This window comes from Aphanomyces invadans (genome assembly GCF_000520115.1).
Source record: "Aphanomyces invadans strain NJM9701 unplaced genomic scaffold supercont1.75, whole genome shotgun sequence".
Taxonomy (NCBI): domain Eukaryota; phylum Oomycota; class Saprolegniomycetes; order Saprolegniales; family Verrucalvaceae; genus Aphanomyces; species Aphanomyces invadans.
In genome coordinates, this window is record NW_008580220.1 from 188,103 (window position 1) to 195,832 (window position 7,730).

General features: G+C 47.0%; 1 non-coding gene across 1 annotated transcript; it reads right to left on the reverse strand.

Annotated features, from left to right (window-relative positions):
- Positions 1-4: 4 nt before the first annotated feature.
- Positions 5-75, reverse strand: H310_14591. The gene has a single exon. It is a non-coding gene; the product is annotated as a tRNA-Gly (tRNA).
- Positions 76-7,730: the final 7,655 nt, after the last annotated feature.

The window sequence follows — 7,730 nt, forward strand, 5'->3', positions numbered from 1 at the left end:
GGAATGCGCCATCCGGGAATCGAACCCGGGGCATCTCGATGGCAACGAGATATTTTACCACTAAACCAATGGCGCTTCTTGAAATTACCTCAACAAATATACTAACCAACCCGACCATTTTCTCGCCTCCACCTGGCATATTGCGCATTGTACCAGACCGACAGAACTAAAGCCACTTCAGAGCCACTCCACCCACGCACACTGATCCCTCCAGCCCATATGTATTGCTACCTCACTTGGCATGTTGCATTATGCATCCGACAAACTTGAATCTTTCAGTTCAACATTTCGATGATTTCCAGAAACATCCACATTGTATGGTGCCAACACCAAAACACCACATCGCAGGCTTCTCAATGGCACTGCTCGCATCATGCTAGTAACACCCATCTCGTTGCACTGCCTTGACGATTCCAGTGTGGGTGTAGCAGGGCCAACGCTCGAGAGGGCGAATGCCGTCCCACCATTTCCACGCGTCTCGTCAAAACACGTTCATCGAAATCAGGGTGATGCAGTAAGTCGGGTTGATAGCGATTTAGAGGAGATTTGGTATTTTCAACCCGAACGTAGGTTAGTTCGCAACGCCAGGATGGATTGCAATGTGCTGTAGTAACCGAGGCGTCGGGATAACTCCACAGGGTATGAAGGTAATCGTAGGTTATTGCAGTTGGCACAATGCGATGCGCTGGTGCCAGAGAACAGCTTGAATTGAGTTGAGTGTGATCTCTTTACCCTCGGTAAGGGTAATCTGGCAAGTGACTCTTACTCAGAGCACTAGGAAGGTGCTCGTTATATCTTAACAGTGTAAGACGAAAACAGGATTGCCATAATGTACTCTGGCTATTCCCGCGAGATCGTGGTCCACTGGCAGACGGAATTCTTGCAATATTCGAAGATTCGTGGCTGTATGTCGCGCTGTATGTATATCGTACGGATGCGACGTAGGAGTGCAGTCAGTGCACAAGTTTACTTTGCTTTTCGCTTGAAAGACAGGGAGAGTCGTCAGCGATTCACTCACCAGGTCGGCGACACCAAGCTGAGAACAAAGAATTCATTAGTGTAGTTGTTGTTGCTGCTTTTCCTGTCGTTCGGTGCTCGCCACAACTAAGTCGCATCGCTTCGGCATCCCTGCCGCAAGTTTCTTGAGCAAAGAGATGTCGATCTCGTCGCAAACTTGGCGTAAACAGGCAATGAGGTCAGCCTTGGTCGAAAATTGACGGCGCCCGTTGTCGTAGACCTTCCGGGACATGATTCCCCAGAGGTTTTCAATTGGATTCAAGTCGGGTGACTTCGCAGGCCACTTGATCATGTCCTCCTTTACTTCAGGCTCCTTGAACCACTCCAAACCAGCACCTGCCATATGGATTGATTTGTTTTGTTGGATTTGGTACTCATCCTTGTGCTTCCAGTGCGCAAAGGGCAACATAAAGTACGAAATCGTATTGATGTACGGCTCCTTGTTTTGCTTACCAGTCAAGATGGCCAACTCCGTCTTGCCGCGACTGCTAAATCCTCCCCACACCATCGCACCCCCGCCGCCATTTTGACGCTTGGAAAAGTGCTCGCGACGCCCGTTGAGGTCGGCCCAGTAGAAGCTGAACCCGTCCGGCCCGTCCAGGTTCCACTACTTTTCATCTGACCAGATGATGTCGTCAAATTTGGCACCCCGGTCGCGTGCCTCGTTTGCCCATTCGACGCGTGCTTTTTGGTGCGCTCGCGTCATCATTGGTGCGGAAAGACGCTTTTTGAACTTGAACTTGCCGCTCTTGTTGAGAAGTTGACAGACACGGAGTTGTCCGACGGGTAGAGAATGCTTCTCCACGAGCTCAGCCGCTGTGTACTTGCCAGTGCGGGCGGCTCGAATCATTCGGCGGTGAAAGGCAGGGCTAACCTTGGACGGTCGTCCGGGCGAACGTGCGACGCCGTGTGCCGATGGATTGCTCAAAAACGCTCGTATACTACCGCGGGAGTGTCCGAGCTCTTTGGCGATGTAGCTGGTGCACCGATCCTCGCGGCGCAGGACCAGAGCTTCCAGCTTCTCGTCATCGGTGAGAGGTTCTCCCCTCGGCATGGCTAAGCTGTCTACGAGGTTGGTTTGCATGCATCAGACGATTGTGGACATGTGTGAAGTCATTTAGCTCACACTTGAGTTCGACTGCACTGCAAAAAAAGAAGTATGGCCGAACCTGGTTTCTATTCTCCCGCCAATTTTTCGGCACCTTGACCTCGGATCGTCGAATCGCGGATGGCACTGGATGCCAATCATGTTCGACTCTAATTGGTTGTATTTTGGGCTCGTTTAAACCAATTGAAACGTAGAGACAGCTGAAAATTGTGGGTGGCATATCATTATTTCGATCACTGTATCAGATTGACTTGTGCATTAGAATATCACAGTCTGATACGTACGACCTACAGTACTCACCGAGAACTTCATGGATCCTACTGTGGTACGCATCTGTCAATATCTAAACGATGTGTGCCACTTGCCATCGGTGAATGGCGCAAAGTGAGAGGTCCACATACTCCATTACTGCATGCGCTCATGAGTCATAGAATACCAATGCCATTTTCACGTGCGCATGTCTAATACGACATGTAGTTGCATGGCTGGAGAACTCATACGTGTATGAAAGCAAATGGGTTGATTCATTGATGTTCATCGACCATTTATAGCTAGATCTCTTGGACATAAAACCGAACACTTGAATATATTCTTGCAGATCGTAAGCTCTAAATTTTTGTTGTTATGCAGATAAAGAACCTAAGAGTATCTCTACCCGGTTCGCCATCACCATAGCTAAAATGTCCGTTTTGCGGCAATTTTGGCAATCGTTATTTTCGCAGTCCACATCCGGTGGTAGTCATAGCTATTATCTGCGGCAGGATCCCCCAAATATGCCTGGTGGAGACCAATAGATCCAGGCACAGTGCTGTACGAAGTTAAAAGCAGAATTAAGGTGAGATTCGTTGCAGCCATCAGTTTTCGACGACCATAGTGCCATAATACATTACAGCAGGCATGGGCAGGAGTTTGTGGGATCTCAAATTTTGGGTGATGAGAGTATGCCTCGGCTAATGTGAACGTCAACTTGTCAAGGCTCATATCACAATATCAGCAACGTCAGTACACAACCATTTCACTCCACGGCATGTGCATGACTCATCGACAGCGATGAACGTAGTGAATGACCTGAACTTCAACCCCACGGTTGAATACGACTGCACATTCATATTACATGCAGTGTCCGAATGATACCAACTGCATGAAAGTACATGTATAGCAATGGATGGATCAGGACACGGTATCACAAAAATGATGGAACGGCGGTGATAAGTGCTTACGGTATATGCCATTACTGGCAGCTAGTTCATCTAGTCCGTGATTAATAGCATTACCTGAACAATTTTCTACCAGGTCATTCATGAGCAAATGCATACTCCGAGGATATCACGACCTGGGGAGATGGATGTGCAGTCTATGATGTCTGTTGGATTGGATCATACGATGTCTGAGCTGTCACGTACGTCCGATCTGTGTGTCGTACCAATATAGATGATGTGTAGACGGCTACTGTATCACTGCTATGTGATTGCAACAGTGCTTCACAGACACCACACGAGTTATTGGACGGTAATCACTGTTTATGTCCGACGTATTCAGAGAAGTATATTGGATAAATGGTCAATAAATTTCAGGCCTGATCACCAATGCTGATGCAGACAGATCATGAGGAGTACACTTGGAAACTGATGAGTACAGTTACCCTGTGACAGAGCAATCTTTCGTGAACTGCACATGGTTATAATCCCAGATCATAAAACAACACGATGCACTTGGTAGTCATTGAAAACCGGCACAAGATGTTCCATAGCATTGGCTCGCGAGAGAGATGAATAGTCCTTGTATGCATTGCCAGCTTTGACTTGCTGTGCACCAGTTCCATTGTTAAGTACAACATTGGACGTGACTAAATCTGAAGCACAGAGACGTCAGAGAGAATTAGAACAGTTCTATGCCGCACAAGTACGCCGTAGGAGCAAAATGCGAGTAGGACTCTGTAGAGTATTCTTTACGATATGTCTACAAGCCGGTCGACTGGTTGATGAAGATCGAGTGACAGTAAGTACGGTTCTCGAATCTATCATTATCGATAACGTCATGTGTTCAGTTATCATGAACTCATAAATGCACATGCGTTTCATATGCCATCACGAGAGGTAAAGAGTACGATACAGTTTCGGCTTATGTGTGCAATGGAAAAAAATTTTCACCAATATTTCGTGTATGATTCACCGTGTGAAAGCGTTGGTTCGTGACGACAACTAGATGGTGAAAATTGATCCAGAGATCCGTAGTATTATCGACGAATCTCCTGCGATGAAAATCAGACCTAACGATGTTGGAGAGACCAACACCAATCGTTCTGACTTCATCGATATTATGGATAAGCACTAAATTATCTCTTGTGTAAAACAGTAATCACTGATTCTCCTTCCCGGGACCAACGAACCAAGATAATGTCGTCCACGTGTGGAGCCCAATCAGCGTCTAGATAGACTTCGAAGGTCGCTGGTATAGCTTGATCACCCATATAAGATGCCAGCAGTGCACCTTCCAGACTTACATGGGTTGGTCATGTACCTCGAGGCGCATGACGTTCCATGTCAATGTCCAACGACACTGGAGCTTGGAGCTGCATGTATTCGTCCTACTGATTGACATGGACAGAGCAAGTGTGACGCATTGTGAATGTCGAAGGAAGGTCTCTTAAGCGGTACCCTCGGTGCACTTATCCTTGCACTAACCACGTGCAAGTAGCATGAACAATCCACGGCACGTAAGTTTGAGATGACGTGATAGAAGCACATAAGATGAATATTGCTGTCCTTCAGTCTTCATTTCAAGGTACTGGGCTTCATCAGCGTCACCCATTAGCAGCATGTTGCCATACAAATCTTATTCCGAGTGGAACAAGCTCTGTCTTTAACGAGACAAAGCAACCACGCAACGCACTTTGGGAAGTGATGTGTTAGCAGAGCAGGAGGAAGAAGCCATCACATCAGAGTACCTGAACGACGGAAACAGAGTACTGCTCTTGACTGTTGAGTATGTTGTGTCCATGTTGCTGAAACCTGATCTCGGGGGTCGCATTACACACTCGTTGCAATATTTCGATGGTTGTAAAACCAATACTTGATTTACCTTGGGTGTATGTATTGGTCATCAATTTTTCATTTTGTCGCTTGTGGCTTGGATGTTCCAAGGAACCAGAGCACCTTCGATCGCAGGCGCAGAGTGCTACTTTTGTTGATTGCAGCTCACGGATTGCCGAGCTTGTCGCATTTCGGGACACGACGCGGCGCCGTACGCTCCAGTTTGAACAACTTAACAATGGCTCACACTTGCAGCAATCGGGAGCGGATATCCTGCTGCTGTGCAACAGGAGCTTCCTGCAGAGAATCTGCACTTTGGTGCTGGACACGTGTTGCAAAAGTAGATAATTGCAGGAGGCTGCTCCGGCGCGCAGCGAAACGTGCGATTGTACATCGTTTGTACCGATGCACAGATCCGGGATCGCAATGTACTGCTCCATGTGCATCGCGCCTTCGTGCGTTGTCCGACGAGGATCATTGCCATTCATGAGTTTGTAGCTCCTCCACACCACCATCCATGAATGCTCACAAAATGATCACATGAACACATTCGACGAGACGCGGCTGACAAGGCAATAATTATTCGGCTAGCTACAACATTGTTTATCCTGATGATGCGTTCTTGCTCACACGGTCAATTACTGCATCATCGCTTTGGCGTTTCTCGACAGTATCGTGGAACCAAATGGCCATAATTTGATCAAATCAACACAAAATCATGCCAAGTTTCTTATGTGGATAGTATTATCCATGAAACATAGGGGTCTATCAATAGATTAGTCTAAAACCAAGTATATAGGCTTTGCTATATACTCGAACAAAGGTAGGAATGATAGCCATTTTGAACTGTGGAAGTTAAAGTCCTCCCATAAATAATATTTTTCCCGTAACGGATCGATATAGATAGTCGAAGGTTTAGTGAAACAGCTGGTGCTAGCAAATCCCTTAGCAGTTGATGAAAGGCCATTTTGCAACCTACGCAATGAACATGTCCAAGTCTGCGCGCCCACGTGCCCTTACAAAGGAGGAAAGGCTCGACATTTTGCGTCCTTATGCCTTTCTCCGTCACACTGGGGCCACATATGCTGACGTCCAGGTCGGTCGAATGCTCGGTCGCAGCGAATGAACCGTAAAAGAAGTCTGGCGTGAATACATGCTCGAAATGTCTGTTGTGTGTTGCTCCACTTCCCGGCAACGCTACTGTCCACTCAACCCGTGTTTCTTGCAACCAGTACGTCCATGGTCTCGTGCAGCAATTTGTACGGCAGCGCCGCGAAACACGCATCCGCACTGTTGCAAAGGACGTTTGGGTCTACTGTATGGTCGTGGCTTCGTCGATTTTGATTTGGATTCGCCAGCTGACTACAGTGCGCTTGCCTCCGTTCTGTTAAGAGGTTTCTCCTTGCTCATGGGTACAGTCGTGGCAAAAAGGGTGTGGTTTGTTACAAGTTGTCACCGGCGATTGCACTGGCACGTGATATGTATGTTCAGCCCATGGTGGCCAAATTGGGTGCAAAGAGCAGAGGTTGCTTGGACTACTTGGAAGAATCCCACATTCATCACCCTTACAGTCTGCACACTGACAGTATTTACGACCCCAACGACGAACAGGACATGCAAGTCAAAGCGTCCAATAAATGCAGACGTTAATGTTTCATCGCTGCCATTGCTGACATTAATGGTGTGGGGTCAAAGTTGTTGCGTTTGGACATATTTCATGGTGGGCGAAACGCCAAGAAGGAGATCAAAGACTACCATGGGATGTTCAATCACTCCAATTTTGTGAGGTGATTTTCCAAATTTTTGCTGGCATTGGACGAAAATGGAATTGAAAATGCTACCATCATTTTGGACAACGCAAAGTATCACAAGGGTCTTCCAGTTGGTACTCCAAAGTCAAAATGGGGAAAAGCTGACATGCAAGTAGCTTGTCTACAGTACTATATACTATTTCAGCCGGGCGATTTGAAGGGTGTTTGGTGGTCCAAGTTGGCACTGTATATTGAGGCAAACATTGAGATCGAGGTGGCTGCAATGGCGTCTCAAAAAGGCCACGTGGTTGCACACATCACCTCATCACTCGTATCTTCAACCTATCGAACTTATTTGTGGGCAATAGTAAAAGGCGAAGTAGGCCGTCAGTACACCACCACAACAACCTTTCGGTCTGTTCTTACTCGACTCATACGTGCTTTCAACAACTTGTCTGAGTCAGCCATCCGAGGCTGCATGAACGCGGCTGAAGAAAAAGTGCATCAACTTCACACGCATCTACAGGCCGTTGAAAGCAATGCTGAAACTTGCGACTCATCAGACTACGACAGTGAAAGTACTGCAGACGACGACTAGTTAATGGATCTTTCTATTTTATATACCTGGTAATGCATATTGGATTAATTTAGGTGCCATCAATGTTGAGAGGACCATATGCTTTGTGGCATAGAATTATCCGTCGGCTCATCGATCATGTCGACCACTGTTAACAAGGTATAGGTTGACACTCCTCAAGACGTGCTGAACTCGATGAGTTGGCCTCCTATCAATTTCAACAGTTCCAAAAGGAGCAAAAATTG